At 44.8% G+C, this 16,210-nt stretch overlaps 1 protein-coding gene across 1 annotated transcript in view; it reads right to left on the reverse strand.

The window, feature by feature from the left end:
• Positions 1 to 11,655: 11,655 nt before the first annotated feature.
• Positions 11,656 to 16,210, reverse strand: part of LOC105554076 (putative selection and upkeep of intraepithelial T-cells protein 1 homolog) — a 224,565-nt gene continuing 220,010 nt past the window's right edge. The window contains exon 10 of the mRNA XM_012000343.1: positions 11,656 to 11,889. The gene's annotated coding sequence lies outside the window, so the exon portion shown is untranslated. The remainder of the gene's footprint in view (positions 11,890 to 16,210) is intronic.

The following is a 16,210-nucleotide window of genomic DNA, read 5'->3' on the forward strand; positions in this document are numbered from 1 at the left end:
GACTTGGAATCAACTCAAATGTCCATCAGTGACAGACTGGATTAAGAAAATGTGGCACATATACACCATGGAATACAATGCAGTCATAAAAAAGGATGAGTTCCTGTCCTTTGTAGGGACATGGATGCAGTTGGAAACCATCATTCTCAGCAAACTATCGCAAGAACAGAAAATCAAACGCCGCATATTCTCACTTATAGGTGGGAATTGAACAATGAATCACTTGGACACAGGAAGGGGAACATCACACACCGGGGCCTATTTTGGGGAGAGGGGAGGGAGGGATAGCATTAGGAGATATACCTAATATAAATGACGAGTTAATGGATGCAGCACACCAACATGGCACATGTATACATATGATCGCATGAATTCTAGAATCAACTTATCAATTTATGCCATAAGCCTGCTGGGATTTTGATTGGGAATGCACTAATGTATAGATCAATTTGGGGAGAAGTAAAATCTTAACCATGGTGAGTTTTCTGATCCATAAACAAAGAATGTCTCCATTTATTTAGTTCTTCTTTGCTTTCTCTCAGTGATGGTTTGTAGTTCTCAGTGTATAGGTCTTTCATACCTTCTGTCTGATTTACCCCTAATTGTTTAATGTGGTTTTTTTTTGTGGATGGTATTGTAAATATATTTTTCAATATTTTATTTCTGATATTTTGTATATCTGATACGGAAATACAATAGCTTTTTATATATTGACCTTATATCTTGCAATCTTGTTAAACTTATTAGTTCTAATTGATTTTTGCACATGCCATTATTTTCTACATAGACAGTTACATCGTCTGAGAATGAAAAATGACTTTATTCTCTCCTTTCCAACCTGGATTCTTTCTATTCTTTTCTTTCCTGATTGCGCGCATGGCTAAAACATGCAGAACAATGTTGAAAAAAGTGCTGAAAGTAGACATCTTTTTCTTATTCTTGATATTAGAAGGAAAACATTTAGTCTTTACCATTAAATAAAATGTTAGCTGTAGATATTTTTATTTACTTTCCTTTTTAAATTGAGGAAGTTTTCTTCTATTCCTAGTTGATTGAGAGTTTTTATCCAGATTAGTTGGATTTTGTAAGGTTGTTGGATTTTGCTAAATGCTTTTTCTTGTCTCTGTTGATATAATCATGTGGGGTTTTTTTTCTTTTCAATGTGTTAAAATGGTGAATCACATGGCTTTTTCTTAAAAAATTTAATTATGATAAAAGCCTTGCATAACAAACATTTTCTGTCTGAACCATTTTTAACTGTACAGTTTACTAAGTATGTTCACATTGTTGTGCAAAAGATCTCCAGAACTGGCAGTGATTTTTGTATGTTAAACTTACCCTGCATTCCTTGGAAAAACTTCACTTGGCCGTAACACATTATCCTTTTTATCTATTGGATTTAATTTGTTAAATTTTAATATGGATTTGATTTGCTAAAATTTTGTTTAGAACTTTGTATCTGTGTTTTTGAAAGATGTTGGCTTGTAGTTTTCTGGTAATGTCATTATCCGGGTTCAGTGTCAGGGTAATGCTGGCATCACATAATGAGTTGGCAGGCGTTCCTTCTTCAGTTTTCTGGAAGAGTTTGGGTAGAATTAGTGTTATTTCTTCTTTTAATGTTTGGGAGAATTCATTAGTGAAGAAACTAGAGTGTTCTTCGTTAGTGGGAAAGTTTTTTTGTCTGTAAGTTCTATTTTATTAGTAGAGACCCGCTGACTTCCAACTCCGATCGGTTTGGCCCCGGAGCACCCAAGCCACGGTTCACCTACTTCCCCTTCCCGCTGGGCCACTGCTCCTGCATCGGGCAGCAGTTTGCTCAGATGGAGGTGAAGGTGATCATGGCAAAGCTGCTGCAGAGGCTGGAGCTCCGGCTGGTGCCCGGGCAGCGCTTCGGGCTGCAGGAGCAGGCCACGCTCAAACCACTGGACCCAGGGCTGTGCACCCTGCGGCCCCGAGGCTGGCAGCCCACACCCCCGCCTCCCCGCTGCTGAGGAGGCCTCCAGGCAGGACAAGACTCCCCGGGCAAGGACCGTGCCCGTCCACCTCTGCTGTCCACGGCCGCCCACCCTTCTCCTTTGCCCTATCCCCTGAGCCGCCCTTCACACTGGCTTTCAGCGGGCCCTCTGCCGACCACCTGCTTCAAACCCCTCAGTGCTCCCTGTCGTCTGTGGACTCCACAGCCCTTCCTGGACTGGCCCTTGCTCAACTTCCAGCCACCACCATTGTTCCTACCACTGAGGCCTTGCACAGGTCACTTCCTCAGACGAGACATCCTAACTCTTGTTCACTCCCTAAAGCCCTCTTCAGGTGTCACCTCCTCTAGGAAGCCCTCCTTGTCACCCCCAGACAGGTCAGGGGCCCTTCCTCTCTGCTCCCTCGGTCACCTGTGCTACCTCTAACACCACACTGACCACACTGTACCGTGAGTGTCCATTGACGTGACCAATTGCCCTGCCAGGCTGTGAGGGCCTCAATGGTAGGGTCTGCGTGTGATTCCTCTCTGAGCCCCCTGTGCCCCCCCAGGGCCCGGCACAGAGTCGATGCTCAATAAATGTGTGTTTACTGCAGAAACAAACAAACAAACAAACAAACAAAAAAAACAAGTATATACAGAGATGCTAAGGTTATTTCTTTTTGACTGTGCTTTCATAATTTGTGTTTTTTAGAGAATTGTTTTGTTGAGTTGTCAAATTTATAGGTATAAAGTTGCTCATAATATTCTCCTATTTTTTTCTGTAAGGGAATGTGTGGTGATGGCACCTGTCTCATTCCTAATTTTGCAATTTGTGTCTTTTTTCATATTTTCCCTGATCAACTTGGCTGGAGGTTGGTCAATTTCAATGATCTTAAAAAAATCACCTCTTGGTTTCATTGACTTTTTTCCCTACTGTTGTACTGTTTTCTATTCCATTGATTTCTGCACTGAATTTTATTTTATTTTTCTTCTGATGTTTATTTTGCCATTATTTTTAATTGCTATGGCTTCGAGTTAGCCAATCTTTTCTTCTGCCATGTTTAATACATCCTGAATCCTACTAAGAGTATTTTTCATCTAAGACATTGTAGTTTTCATCTCTAGTTTCTATTTGAGTATTTTTGAAATCATCCATGTCTCTACTTAACTTTTGAACATATAGAGAACAATTAAAATAATTATTTTGACATCTTAGCCTGGCAATTTTAAATCTGTTTCAGTTCTTGGATGGTTTTGATTGATTGATTATTCTCTCTGTGTTTTCTTGCTTCTTTGTATGCTTGGTTATCTTTGATTAGATGCCAGAAATGGTGACTTTTAACCTTATTGGGTGGGGGATCTTTTTGATTCTTATAAATCTTCTTGAGCTTTGTTCTGGGATGTGTTAAGTTACCTGGAAATTTTTTGATCTTCTTGGGCCTTACCTTTATGATTTATTTGGCATATCTGAGCAGTCTAGGGCTAATTATTCTCCACTACTAAGCAAGATTTTCTGGAATACTGTACCCAATGCTCATAAAGTATGATTTCTTTCAATTGTCAGGGGGAAATATGCAATATTCCCAGTCCTGTGTGAGCATCAGACAATGTTCTTTAAACTTTTCAAATTATTTTTCCTCCATCCTCAAGTGTTACTTCACATACATGTGCTAATCAGGAGTCTGTTGAATATCAGATGGGGATGCTCTGCAGATCATCAGGGCTCTTTCTTGGCACATCTCTTTCCTTTTATTACTTTGTCCATCCATGAACTCTATCCCACTTGGTTTCCCTAACTCGCAGCCTTATCACCTCTGTTCAAGGATCCTACTGGGCTCCACTCAGACTTTCTTCTTTGTCCCCGTAGCCTGGATATTCTCCGAAGGCAGCAAGCTGGGGCAGTCATAGGGCTTACCTAGTTTGTTTCTTGTCTTTTAGGGAGTAACTATCCTTTGTTGCCTTAGGTCTAGTGTCTTGAAAATGGCCGTTTCTGACATTTTATCTTTTTTATTTTGAAAGCAGGAGGGTAAATTCAATCCTGGTAACTTAATCATGGGCAAAAGTGCAAATCTCCTGGCATCCAATTCTTACCATAGATTTCTGACGTCTGGAAGCATGGTGGAGCAACACACTTCTGAAGGAAGAGCAGGTACTCTAGTGAAGTTTTCCACAAAAGAAGAAAATGCTGTGCTCTTTGTCCACCTCACCAACTTACCTTCAGCCCTTGGGGAGTGTAGAAGACCTCCATGTTCATCAGTGCTCCATTTTAAGGAGAGAACAGAAGGTGGAAGTTCTGATTGACGTGGACCACATAAGGTGACATCTGGCCAAAAAGGAAGCTGGGAGCCACAGACTGCTAATAAGATGAAGGGAGACACAGCTACCCCTCTGTGGGATCATCAGTGATGGAGGGGGCTGGCATAAAGATGAACATCTGCCTCCAAAACCATATAACTCCATACACCACATCATCTAATAGGAAACCAACATATTGTCAGAGGCCACCAGCAACAGAGGGAAGCAGGTAAAGTCAGTGTAAGATCAGGAACCTTTCTCCACCAATGACAAACAGCCACTTATTTAGAGTGACCTGTGTTATTCCTCTTATTTTTCCTTCTTCCCTCAACATGAAAGGCACTAGATCCAGAAAAGAAAGGAGGAGAAAATAGAAGACAAGACCACAACCCCTTACCACTCTTTGTTTGTTTGTTTGTTCTGAGACAGTCTCACTCTGTTGCCCAGGTGCTGGAGTGCAGTTGCATGATCTCGGCTAATTGCAAACTCCATCTGCCAGGTTCAAGTGATTCTTGTGCCTCAGTCTCCCGAGTAGCTGGGACTACAGGCATGCACCACGACGCCCGGCTAATTTTGTATTTTTTTGTAGTGACGGGGTTTCTTTCTCCATGTTCCCTTCCCACTCTTGTAACTTGAGGTACAAGTCTGGCAAACACTGAAGCGAGACGAGGAAATGCTATTGAAACTGGATACGAGATGGGAGTTGTGAACTAGACCAGATGGGACTTTTGGTAACTGATATCGATGGGAAAGCAATGGGATCTACCTGAAGATATCATTAGAAAATGAGACTGGCAGATATTACAGATCACATTTAACCGTTGTGCCTAGAGTAAATAAGCGGAACTGTTTATACCTATATCCCAATGGATTGAGGCTCCTCAATAAACTGGTTACATCACATCTGCTAACAACAGCTGCTAAACATTGAAAGGGATACTGTGCTGAGTGCCGTACACATGCTATGTCATTTGCTCTTCACAATCTATAGTATAGGCAATCGTTTTCCCCTCATTTTGCAGATGACAGAAACCGAGGCACAACCAATTTGTCTAAATATAGATTATAGAAATTTCACATATATCTCTCTAGTTCACACGAAGCATCATTCTCCTTAAGCACTTTGCTCATACCCTTGATGTTCTTCCAAACATTTTTGCTTACGTTCAGTGTTTTCCATTTCTCTAAGCTGTGTTGTGTCAGTCTATCTCCTGATGAAGCAAGGGCAGTTTGAATGCTGGAATGGAGGTGAATGAGGAAGGGGAACACTATGGGAAAATATTTGTTTTACGCAGATAAAATGTTGGATTGGAACGCATGGAACTACATTCGGGTGAGAGGCATCGAATAAATCACTTAACCTCTTTGTACTTTAGTTTCCTTATATGTTTTTATGGGCATCATGATAGTGCCTACTTCACTGGGCTGGCACTGGGAACGAAGTGTGAGTATAGATGAAGCCGTTAATCAGTATCTGGCACACGGTCTGCTCTATCCGAGGATTAACCATGGTTATTATCTGTCCTTTATTACTAATTAAGTTCTTTTCACCATTGAAAGCAAAAGTCCAAATTAACCTAAACATATGTGTTTCTTTTCTCCTCCACATCTTCGCTGCACCTCCTTCGTTACTCTACCTCCATCACCACCCCAAGAAATTAGATCTTTGCATAGCAGAAAACACTTTTCCCATTCATAAGAGAAAGAATGGGACTCTTTTTTGTTGTTGTTGTTGTTGCTATTCCAAGACAGAACCCAAATTTGACACCCAGTTTTTCTAAGTACACCTCTGGTACATTGCTGGAGGTGTCAGTGTGAGGATTTAAGCTTAGGTGTATCTGACAGCTGGTTACCCAGATGAGAAATCCAGAGTCCTCTTCGGTCCTTTGCAGTGAGCTGCCTGGACCTGCAGCGTTCCTGGAGTACCTTCTATGTGCACCAGGTGGCAGGTGCTGCTTCGGAAATGCAGGTGCGGCAGCTGCACAACTGGTTCTACGTGTGGATCTGAGCACTGGGCTCAACTGGGAGATTTCTAATAACACAAATGCCCAGCCTCCGCCCCCGAGATTTTGACGCCGTGAGTTTGGTGTGGCGGCCTGGCATGTGTGTTTTTATAAAGCCCTACAGGTAACTATAATTCAGCTTGGTGCAGGGCCTGTGTTTGGAAGCGTCTGCTTCAGAGTGTTCCAGAGAATGGCAGCCTCACACAAGCATGAAGCGTTTAACTGTGCAACACAAATCAATAACTTGGGCTCCTAGAATTCAGGGTGAGGTTTCACAGAGTGTCAGAGTTGAAAAGGATCTTGGGGCTCACTGATGAAGCATTAACGAGGAGGAGCCTGAGGCCAGAGAGAATGTGTGACGGACAGCCTGAGCTACAGTGCCGGTCTCCTCCCTCCTCCGCAGCCCTGCTGACCGCAGCTCTCCATGGTTATAATACTGTCACTTCCCCACTAGCCCAAGGATCTGAAAATACTTTTTGGTAAGCCACGGGAAGGACCCTCCTCCCTAAGTCAGTACCTTTAGCTGCTGTTGGAACAACTCCAAGCCTCAAATAATTCAAAACTGTGTGAAACGCGTTTTTGCCTGAATTAGGTGGGTGGCCTTTGTCCAGAGGCCATGTTTTAATGACTCTGCAGCGTGGCCCCCCTGCCATCCATGCCTGCGGGGATGCTCAACCCTGTCTCCCAGCACTGGTGCATCCCCAGCCCCGTGCTCCAGTCTTCTCACGGTCCTTGGGCATATCAAAACCTCTCTGAGCCTCCGTTTCTTCTCTGTAAGACAAGGGTGAGGATCACATGAGAAAATGTTCAGCATTTCTGTGTGTAACTGTCGAAAAAAAAAACAAAAACCAAAAAACTAGAGCTTAGTTTTCCTCTGTACTCTATCTTTGAACACTTTTAAGTTGGATTCTAGCTTCGCAGAGGCAAAGGTCCTTAGAAAATCTGTAACTGAAACCGCTAACTTTATACTAGGGCAAACTGGGTCCAGAAAGCTGAATGATTTACACGGGGACTTGCTGTGAGAGGAGGATTGGCATGTAGGTGTCCCGATGTCCAGCCTTCCGTCCTTTCTTCGGTATCACAACCACGCAGCCCTGGGGCCTCTCGGGTGGAGCCTCTTACTATTATTATTCTGAATAGCTCTGATGCTAACTGGTGTCTTCCCCTTTCTCCTTTCCTTTCATCAACACTTAGTGAGCACCTGTTTTATCTTGTGCCCTATACTTGGTTTCTGTTAGAGAACCTTGCCTTGCCTACAATAAGTACTAAATAAATCTTTGACAGTGGTTTAATTATCCACATTTATTCATATATTTAGTGATAAGCACTTGCTTTGTGCTAAATCCTCTTTAGGGAGGCTGCGAGGAACCCAAGAGGGGCAGATAATGACATGGTCCACAATGCACTTAAGGAGTTGGCAGAGTTTGGGATTAGGGGAGTCTGCACGTGTGTGGATAATTAGCATTCAAGAGAAAGTAGAGTGCACGTAAGTACAGCTGTGTGCACCGTAGTGGCAGGAGGTCACTTTGCTTTGGGGCTGGAAGTCTGGGAAGTCAGACCCTGTACTTTTTCAGCGTAAACCCTTGATCCCCTTCTCCTTTAGCCTCTCTCGTGACTGCTTCTGCAGGCTTCTCTCCTAGACTTTCTCTTCTCACTCTATGTGGTCTTTCTGGAACATCATCCATCTTCCTGCCTCAATGATCATCTAATTCTTGATGACTTTTAAATCTGTATCTCCAGAGGAAAGTGTTTCTCTGAGTCTCAGACCTTTACATCCTACTGTTTCCCAAATGTCACTGATTGCATAACTTGTCACTTGTACAGAACTGATCTCCTCTCCCCTCCAGTCTACTTCTCCTCAGTGAGCTCAGAAACCTGGAAGTGGTCCTTAACTCCCTACTCTTTTCTTTACTCTTCCACCACCCCAGTAATATCGAGGTTCCTTAAACCCCAGAATCCTGGAAATCTAAACAGCCCTGTCACAGTTTCCTTTCTCTCCAACCCACTTTTCCCTATCACAGATTTCTTTCTCTCCAACCCACCTTTTCTGCCACTGTCAATCTCTGTGTACAATCAAGATTCACCTGCAGTTTTGTGATAACTTTTTACCCAAATGGTCTTCCTATTTTGAGTCATGCTCACCTATCAGTCCTCCAAATTGGACCCAGAGAAGTCTTCTTATATAAAATAAAACAAACAAATGAAGTCCCTCCATCACTTACAGCTCTTAGAGTGTATTCCCTCTGTTCCCAAACTTCATACTCTTGTAAGTGGCCTCTGCAACCTGTGCTATGGATTGAATTGTGTCCTCCAGAAGCATACGTTCAAGCCCTCACTCCTCGTACCCCAGAATGTGAGCTTAATTGGGAATGGAGTTGTTGACATGTAATTAGTAAGATGAAGTCATGCTGGAGTAGGGTGGGCTCTTAATCCTGTATGACTGGAATCTGTATAAGAAGAGGGAAATTTGGACACAGACATAGGCATAGAGGGAGGACAGCCATGGGAAGTGAAGGCAGAGATTGGAGTTATGCTGCCAAAGCCAAGGAACACCTGGCTGCTGCTTCCAGAATCTGGAAGAGGCAAGGAAAGGATTTCTCTTTCCAAAAAGGCTTTGGAGGGAGCATGGCCTTGCCAATACCTTGATTTTGGATCTCTAGCCTCCAGAACTGCGAGACAATATATTTCTGTTGTTTTAAGCCACCCAGTTTGTGGTAATTTGTTATGGCAGCCCTAGTAAATGAACATAAACTGTCAGGATCCAAATTCCAAGTATCTTTCCAGCCTCCTCTGCAGTCACGTGCCTCAATTCACCCTGTTATCTCAGGCACACTGGATTACATACAGCTCTTGAAACACACTGTGCACCTGCACACCTTTGCTCACACTGGTCTCTGGTGGAAGGCTCTTCCTCTTCTCCACTTGCCCACCTTCTCCACAACTTCTTCCTTCTGTTCCTTCGGCACCAGACATGTGAACAACGATGACTTTTCCTGGCCCCCTTGAGAGCAGGGACTCTGCTTCCCTCGTCTCTATCTCTGGTGCTTTAGCACTGAGCTGGCCTAGCACAATGCTGCAAGAATTGATTTGAGCTGGGTCACATGTTGGTCCACAGTTTATGAGTTGGTGGGTGGTGGGATTCAAAACCCTCATTCCTCCCTCCTCACTGGATTTCCAAAGAGAGGTTCACCCTGATTTCATCACCCACTAAAAGCTAATTAACTACAGGGCATGGATTCTTCTTGGAAACCCCCAAACTGCCAACTTCTTCTCCCTCATGCTGTTACCAAGGCTCTCGAGCGGGCTTGGAGGAAGGAAACATGGACAAAAAGATTTTGTTCGTTTCTTTGAGGCCAACAACTAGTCACTGTCCCTTTTCAAGTGAAAAATGGGGAAAACGCTAGCTAACTGTTGTTTAGTGACCCCAACCCCCCATCCCTTTAAAACAAACACTCTTTTCAATTAGGAAGATTTGTCACTGGGGACAGTAATTCCGTGTCCTACCAAAACAAACACAGTTGTAATTAGTTTTATCCAGGAAGAAAATTAACTCTGTTTATCTTAGCATAATTAATCACTGACCTTTTTCCGTCCCGGCAGCTTGGGGGAGAGCATGGGAGTGGGGGGTTGTGATCTACAGCACAGGGGCGTTCCGGGCTCCATCTATCTCTCATCTTGGTTACACAGCTGTCTGCGTGAGTAATTTGAATTAATATTCCTAGCCAAGAGTTGTGGAGCTGCCTCAGAGCTGGACTTGGAGAGACCACTAAATAAGGCTATGATTTTATGGCTTCAGTCTGTGGAGAATTTTAGATGAGTACGTATCAGATGGGCATGAAGGCACGTGGCTGACACTGAAGTTTGCTTGGCTCCTTTCATGCCCTTCACCTTGACCTCAACAAGTCTTGAGAAACGGGAAGGATCCTCAGGCAAAGGCATTTGTCCTTAGTTGTGGAAGAGAGGCTGTTGCTGCAGTGGAGAGGGACAGGCTTTGGAGCTACGGTTTGGGTGTCAGTCTTGACTCTGATATCCTCTAGCTATATGACTTTGGGCAAAATACCTCATCTTTCTGAACCATAGTAACCTCTTAAGTGAAAAAAAAACAACAACAAAAAAACAAAAACAAAACAGAAAAAAACCAGGACATGTGTGCATGTGTGTGGTGGGGACAGGGTTAGTAATATATATCCACAGGGATGAATAAGGATTAGAAGTGAGGTATGCTATGTCCCTAGCACAGGGCCTGGTACTAAATAGTAATTCAGTGAACACAGGTAGGTTTTGTTATTTTTGTATGAACTAACTGAGATTCCAGGGATGGAAGGACACAATGAATGTCCTCTCTCTTTATTTCAATAGACCCACAACTCATGGAGACCCTACTGTGTGCTGGGCTCTTCTGCATTAGGCCCTGGAAATAAAAAGAGGGTTTAATCCTGGCTCCTGTCCTTGAGGAGCTCACAGCCTATTGCAGAGGGAGATATACCCAGATGTTCTCAATGTGTTGCAACAAATGCTAAGCTGGAGACATGGGCATGAGATCCCCTGGTAGAGAGGGAAGCAGAGACTGAAGGGAGTCTGATTTCACTTGTTCTGAGCCATTTAGTCAATGTATAATTCCTCACTTAATCCTCATGATAACTCTAAAAATAGGCATGAGGGAGGGGTCCCAGAAAAAGGTAACTGAGGCTCACAGATGGGAAGTCATTAGACCCCAACTACACAGCTAGAAAATGGTGCAGCTGGGATGTGAATCAGATTTGTTTGACACGGGAGCCTGTGCTTTGTCAGTTTTCACCTTGGAGGTCCTGGCTGGGTTTTAATGACTGGTGTCCTTCCTCAGGACCTTTAATCAGGAGCGTTAAAGCAGCAAGGCCCTGAAGGCTGGTGTCAGGAGACCCCAGGGTTAACAATGCAGCTTCTTGAGCCTCACCTCAGGCTCTTCCATGTTAAAATCTCTTGCAGGAGGATAATTTTAGCAACTATAATACCTAAGGTGATTCTTATGTTCTCACCATCTGTTATAGTTTTAAAAACCTACCTTTTGCTCATGATGTTCAGATGGCTACTCCCACATGTGTTTGCAGGTGGGTGGGGAGAGCGTGTCCTCTAGGTAACAGGAAAAGAGAACTATGAAATCAAGGAGGCCCACATTTTGAACTGAGAGGGATGAAGAGGGGAGGTGAGATGGGCCAGGACCTCTTGAGAGTGGCCTAAATAGCTCACACTGGGGTGAGTGTCTCTGGCTGCCAGAGGCAGAGTGGTGGACCGGGCATCTGCTGTGAGCACAGGCCACTCACTCCCTGTCCATAGGCTTGTAACAGTGGGTTCAGAAGCTGCATAGGTCCTTTCTTGAAGCAGGAGAGGCCTTCAGCCTGGGAGGCACCTACTGCCCACTGCAGACAGGGAGCAAGGCAACCTTTACTGATGCACGGATTGCTGGGAGGATGTGGGGCTTTTGTCCTCTCAGATCTAGAAGACAACTGGAGGCAGGAAGAGTCAGTTTCTGGTGCCACAAAGGACTCCAGGGAAGGAGCAACCACAGATACTGAGGGCACTGAGGCTGGTTTTGCCAGGCCATGGTGATTCCTGGCCCTGCAAGAGAGGTCACTCAGATGGCAGGGGACTCCACACATTCTGAGCTGGAGAGAGAAAGTGAGATGGGCTATCAGCAGAGGCTGAAGAATCAGGCAGAATTGTATTCTATGTCCCACCTCTGCCTCTGCCAGTGACAAGCTGTGCAAACTTGGAAACCTTTTTTGTTTTTTGTTTTTTTTTGAGTCAGAGTCTTGCACTGTTGCCCAGGCTGGAGAGCAGTGGTGTGATCTTGGCTCACTGCAGTCTCAACCTCCCGGATTCAAGCGATTCTCTTGCCTCAGCCTCCCAAGTAGCTGGGATTATAGGTGCCCGCCACTGTGCCTAACTAATTTTTGTAATTTTAGTAGAGATGGGATTTTTGTCATGTTGGTGAGGCCGGTCTCAAACTCTTGACCTCAACTGAACTGCCCCCCTCGGGCTTTCAAACTGTTGGGATTAGAGGTCCCAGCCACTGGGTCCGGGCAAATTTGGAAACCCCTTTTTCCCTCCTAGTGCCTCAGTTTTCTCAAATGTAAAATGGGAATAACAATATCTACCTTGTAAGACTTTTGTGAGGGTCTAATAACTATCTTATACACATTATTTCATTTAATCTTCACAACAACCTTTGAAATAGGGATATGATCATTCTCAAATTTACACTCGAGCAAGAGTAGGCAGTTCAGATGGCTTGGCCGAGGTTACCTGGCATTTGAGTGGCAGAGCCAAGAATTAAACCCAGCTCTGTCTGACGCTAGACCCTTTGCTTCAACCATATTCTGTAATGTCTCTTTTCTAGGAATGAATGAAGGAATGTTCTCGCATGTCATCATCCAGCCTCTGAGGTGCCTCTGACAACCATAATCGCCTCCTCATGAAACCGCGCCCAGTTCCTCCTGTGACTCTTCCTGCTGCAGCCATGGGCCTTGCTGTCCTGGCTGGGAACGCTGTTTTCATCTTATCTGGGGATTCTCATTGCTGACGGTGCTGGAGGCTGTGGGGCACAGTGGTTTCAAGCACAGGCTCTGGAGTCGGGCAAACCTGGGTTTCAGTATTGCTCAGGAAGCTCTTGGGCAGGAGGACTGTTGGTGAGCAGGCACTGTCTGATAATGGGGTTTCCCAGGATCCCAGATTTCTTGGGGGCACACAAGTAGGCCAAAGATAATCTGGGAACCTCCCGGAGAAGAATTGCCTGAGACTGTACTCTCCCCAAGAGGCTGTAGCCAAGAGAATAGGGGCCACGTCACGGGGGCTCATGATGGAGTCTGGGCTTTGTGGGAAAGGAAGTGGGGAGGGTCTCAGAAATGTTTTTACAATACGAAATCTTCCAGTTAGAAATTTATATGCAGGATTTAATCACAAGGAAATTTGGACAGGACTCATTTTTCTCATTGCTGCTCTAAGCAGCTGCTCTAAGCAGCCTGGACTGTCTTCCCTGTGGCTTTGTTGAGTTCAGCAAACATTTATTGTGCACATACTGTGTGCAGGCCCTTTGCTGGGGATACAGGGATGAAATGGGGACAGTGCCTATGCCTGAGGGCATTGCCCTGAAGCTGGATGCTAAGGCCATCTGTGTGTGTGTCTGTGTCTGCATGTATCTCTGTGTCTGTGTGTGTCTCTGTGTCTGTGCTTCTGTGTCTGTGTGATATCTGTGTGTCTCTCTTCGTGTGTTTGTGTATCTTTTTGGGTGTCTGTGTGTGTGTTCTCTGTATGCCTGTATGTGTCTTTGTATGTGTGTTTCTCTATGTGTCTCTCTGTGTGTGTCTATATGTGTGTGTCTGTGTCTATTTTGTTTGTTTCTGGGTGTGTCTACCTCTGCGTGTCTCTGTATACCTGTATCTCTGTGTGTGTCTGTGTGTGTGTATTTGTGTGTCTCCGTATGTGTGTCCCTGGGTGTGTGTCTGTGTGTGTGTATTGAGAGGGAGGGAGAAATGAAGGGAGTGACAGATGGGTCAGCATGGAAGGTGTATCCTCATTCACAGCTCTGGGAAGAATCAGTCAATCCACCTACTGGTCAAGACCAACTCTGGTGGTACCCAGCTGACAGTAGGAACGCGACTTTTCATTTAAGAATGGGTTTGCATTTCCTAGGAAAAGAATCTAGAAGTTGGAGTCTCAAGTGTTTTTTTTTTCTTTTTTTTTTTTTTTTTTTTGTGATTGAGAGCTGAGCCTTGTGGGTGTTGGCTAATAGATAGATACCAATCTGCATGTTGGGACAGCCACAGAGAAGAGGGAGAGGGAACCACAGACAGTGGGCAGGGGGCTGGTGGAACCAGTCTGCCTTTGTGCCCAAACCCCCAACTATAAATACCTCATCTTGGGGAGCTCAGTCTTTGGTTTGTTCATAAAAAACCAATCTGGGAACCAGAGGTGGACAGGAAAGAGGAGGCTGACCTGCCGCTCCCAGGTTGATGTGATCTTGGCTGGTGTTGACAAGTGTATTATGGTTCATAGCATAGAACAAACCCTTAGAGACTCCCCTTGTCCTCACCGGGGCCACCACACCAAACCAGGTATCTTCAGGTGTGAGGACCACAAAAAATTGGAGATCTCACCAGGGTGGGCAGGGATTTCTTGGTTAAAGTCTGAAGGAGAGAAGACTCAGGGGCATCTTTCTGGCTTCAAATCTCTGAAGGGCCAAAGGCAGAAGTGCTGGGGGAGAGTCAAGTTTTCATTTAGAACAGGGACAGCCTGACAGTGGCTGCCTTATGTGGCAGTGAGTTTCAGTCACCAGTCAACAGAGGCCCAAGGACTACTCACCAATGGGGCCAGGAGGCCAAGGAGGGCTGGGGAGGGCAGAGCAAGGACCCTGCAGGTCACCACAGGCTTCTGCCTCAGATCCTCTGACTGAGGGATGATCTGATGAAGGATTGGTGACAGACAAGGCCATTTGAGGCAGTGTTCATCATATCCTTGGAACATGTAAAGGCTACAACTTAACATTTATAGGATGGTCTCCGCAGGACAGGCTCCATCATGAATTGCTACCCAGAGGGCTGAATGCTCTGCAGCTCAGGCTTTCCCTGTGCTATGTGGCTTCTCAGGAAAAGGAAAGAGAATAGGACGAGGATGAAAGAAAACAGGGAGAAAAGGAAGGGGAGGGGCTCTCAGAAGATGGAAGTCTCTGTTGATTGGGCACTTGCTCTGTTCCAGCAGTTATATACTTGGCCACACTGGATCTTTGTACAACTTTCTCTGGTTGTTTTACAAGTGATGGTCCAGGCGAACTCTCAGCCAGTGAAGTTCTAGGTGTGCCTGCCTGTGAAGACTGTTGTATTTGGGGTACCCCATGGCCTTCTTCAGGTGGGCAGCACGGTGGCTCAAGCCTGAAAGGTCACTCGGAGGTCATTTCTTACAGCCCTTACCCACTCCCTGCAGGCCCTGCCTCCTGTGATCCACTTGCCCTCTGCTTGATTTTTCCGATCTGTGGATTTATAGAAAAAAGAGTGGAGTGCTTGGCTCCCTCCTGTGGTTAGAGCAGTCAGAAACTGTTGCTTGAAGGAGGCCTTGCCTTTTAGGAGTGCTAAGAAGATCACCACAATGGAAAAGATTTGGCAGAGCTAAGACATAGGGGAATATTCCAGGAATGGTGTTATCTGGCACATAGTAGGTGCTCCACACAAGTCTAATGAATTAGTGAATGAGGTAGAAACCTGGGCCATTGAGGGAAAAAAGAACCAAAGCAAAGAGATGCGAAGGCACAGTATCCAATCAGGAAGGGGGCCAGCTGGGGCCACAGGCTGTGGACCCGACTCTCCAGCCATCCCTGGGAATCCTGCACCAGCGATCTCCCCTGTGGGGCTAAAGCCCCCTTGTGCAATCATGGGGTTGATGTATATGGGTGGTGCTCCTTATAGGCTGCAATTATTAATCACCTGGGAGGTTTTTAAAAATGATTACTGGGCCCTATCATTACCGATTTTGACTTAATAGGTCTGAGGTGGGGCCTGTGCAATGCATTTTTTGAAAGCTCCCCAGGTGATTCTGGGGTCCTTCTGAGGCTAAGAGCCAGGCGTGAGTTATTTTTCTGAATGCTTCCAGCTCATATGGCTTGTGATTCAGAGCTTTTCTTTTTTTAAAGATATTTCACTAAATTAAATTCGTATCCTGTGCTAGTAGATGATGTTATTTCACCATTAAGACAATGGGCTGATATTTGTCACTAATAAATCTAAAGATAGATCTTGATATTTGCATCCATAAGGTGATCCCCACCATAGGCAAGGGGAATATGATTTATTCCCCATGCCTCTAATGTAATTAAGCATACATTTTAAAGAAAGATGCACTATTGAGATACAAACTAGAAATGGCAGTTTAACCTTCAAATTGCTGTTTTGTTAAGGTTACCATTGTATTGCTTCAGTACTTAACAGTGCAT

Source organism: Mandrillus leucophaeus, unplaced genomic scaffold, assembly GCF_000951045.1.
Source record: "Mandrillus leucophaeus isolate KB7577 unplaced genomic scaffold, Mleu.le_1.0 Scaffold626, whole genome shotgun sequence".
Classification (NCBI taxonomy): Eukaryota; Metazoa; Chordata; class Mammalia; order Primates; family Cercopithecidae; genus Mandrillus; species Mandrillus leucophaeus.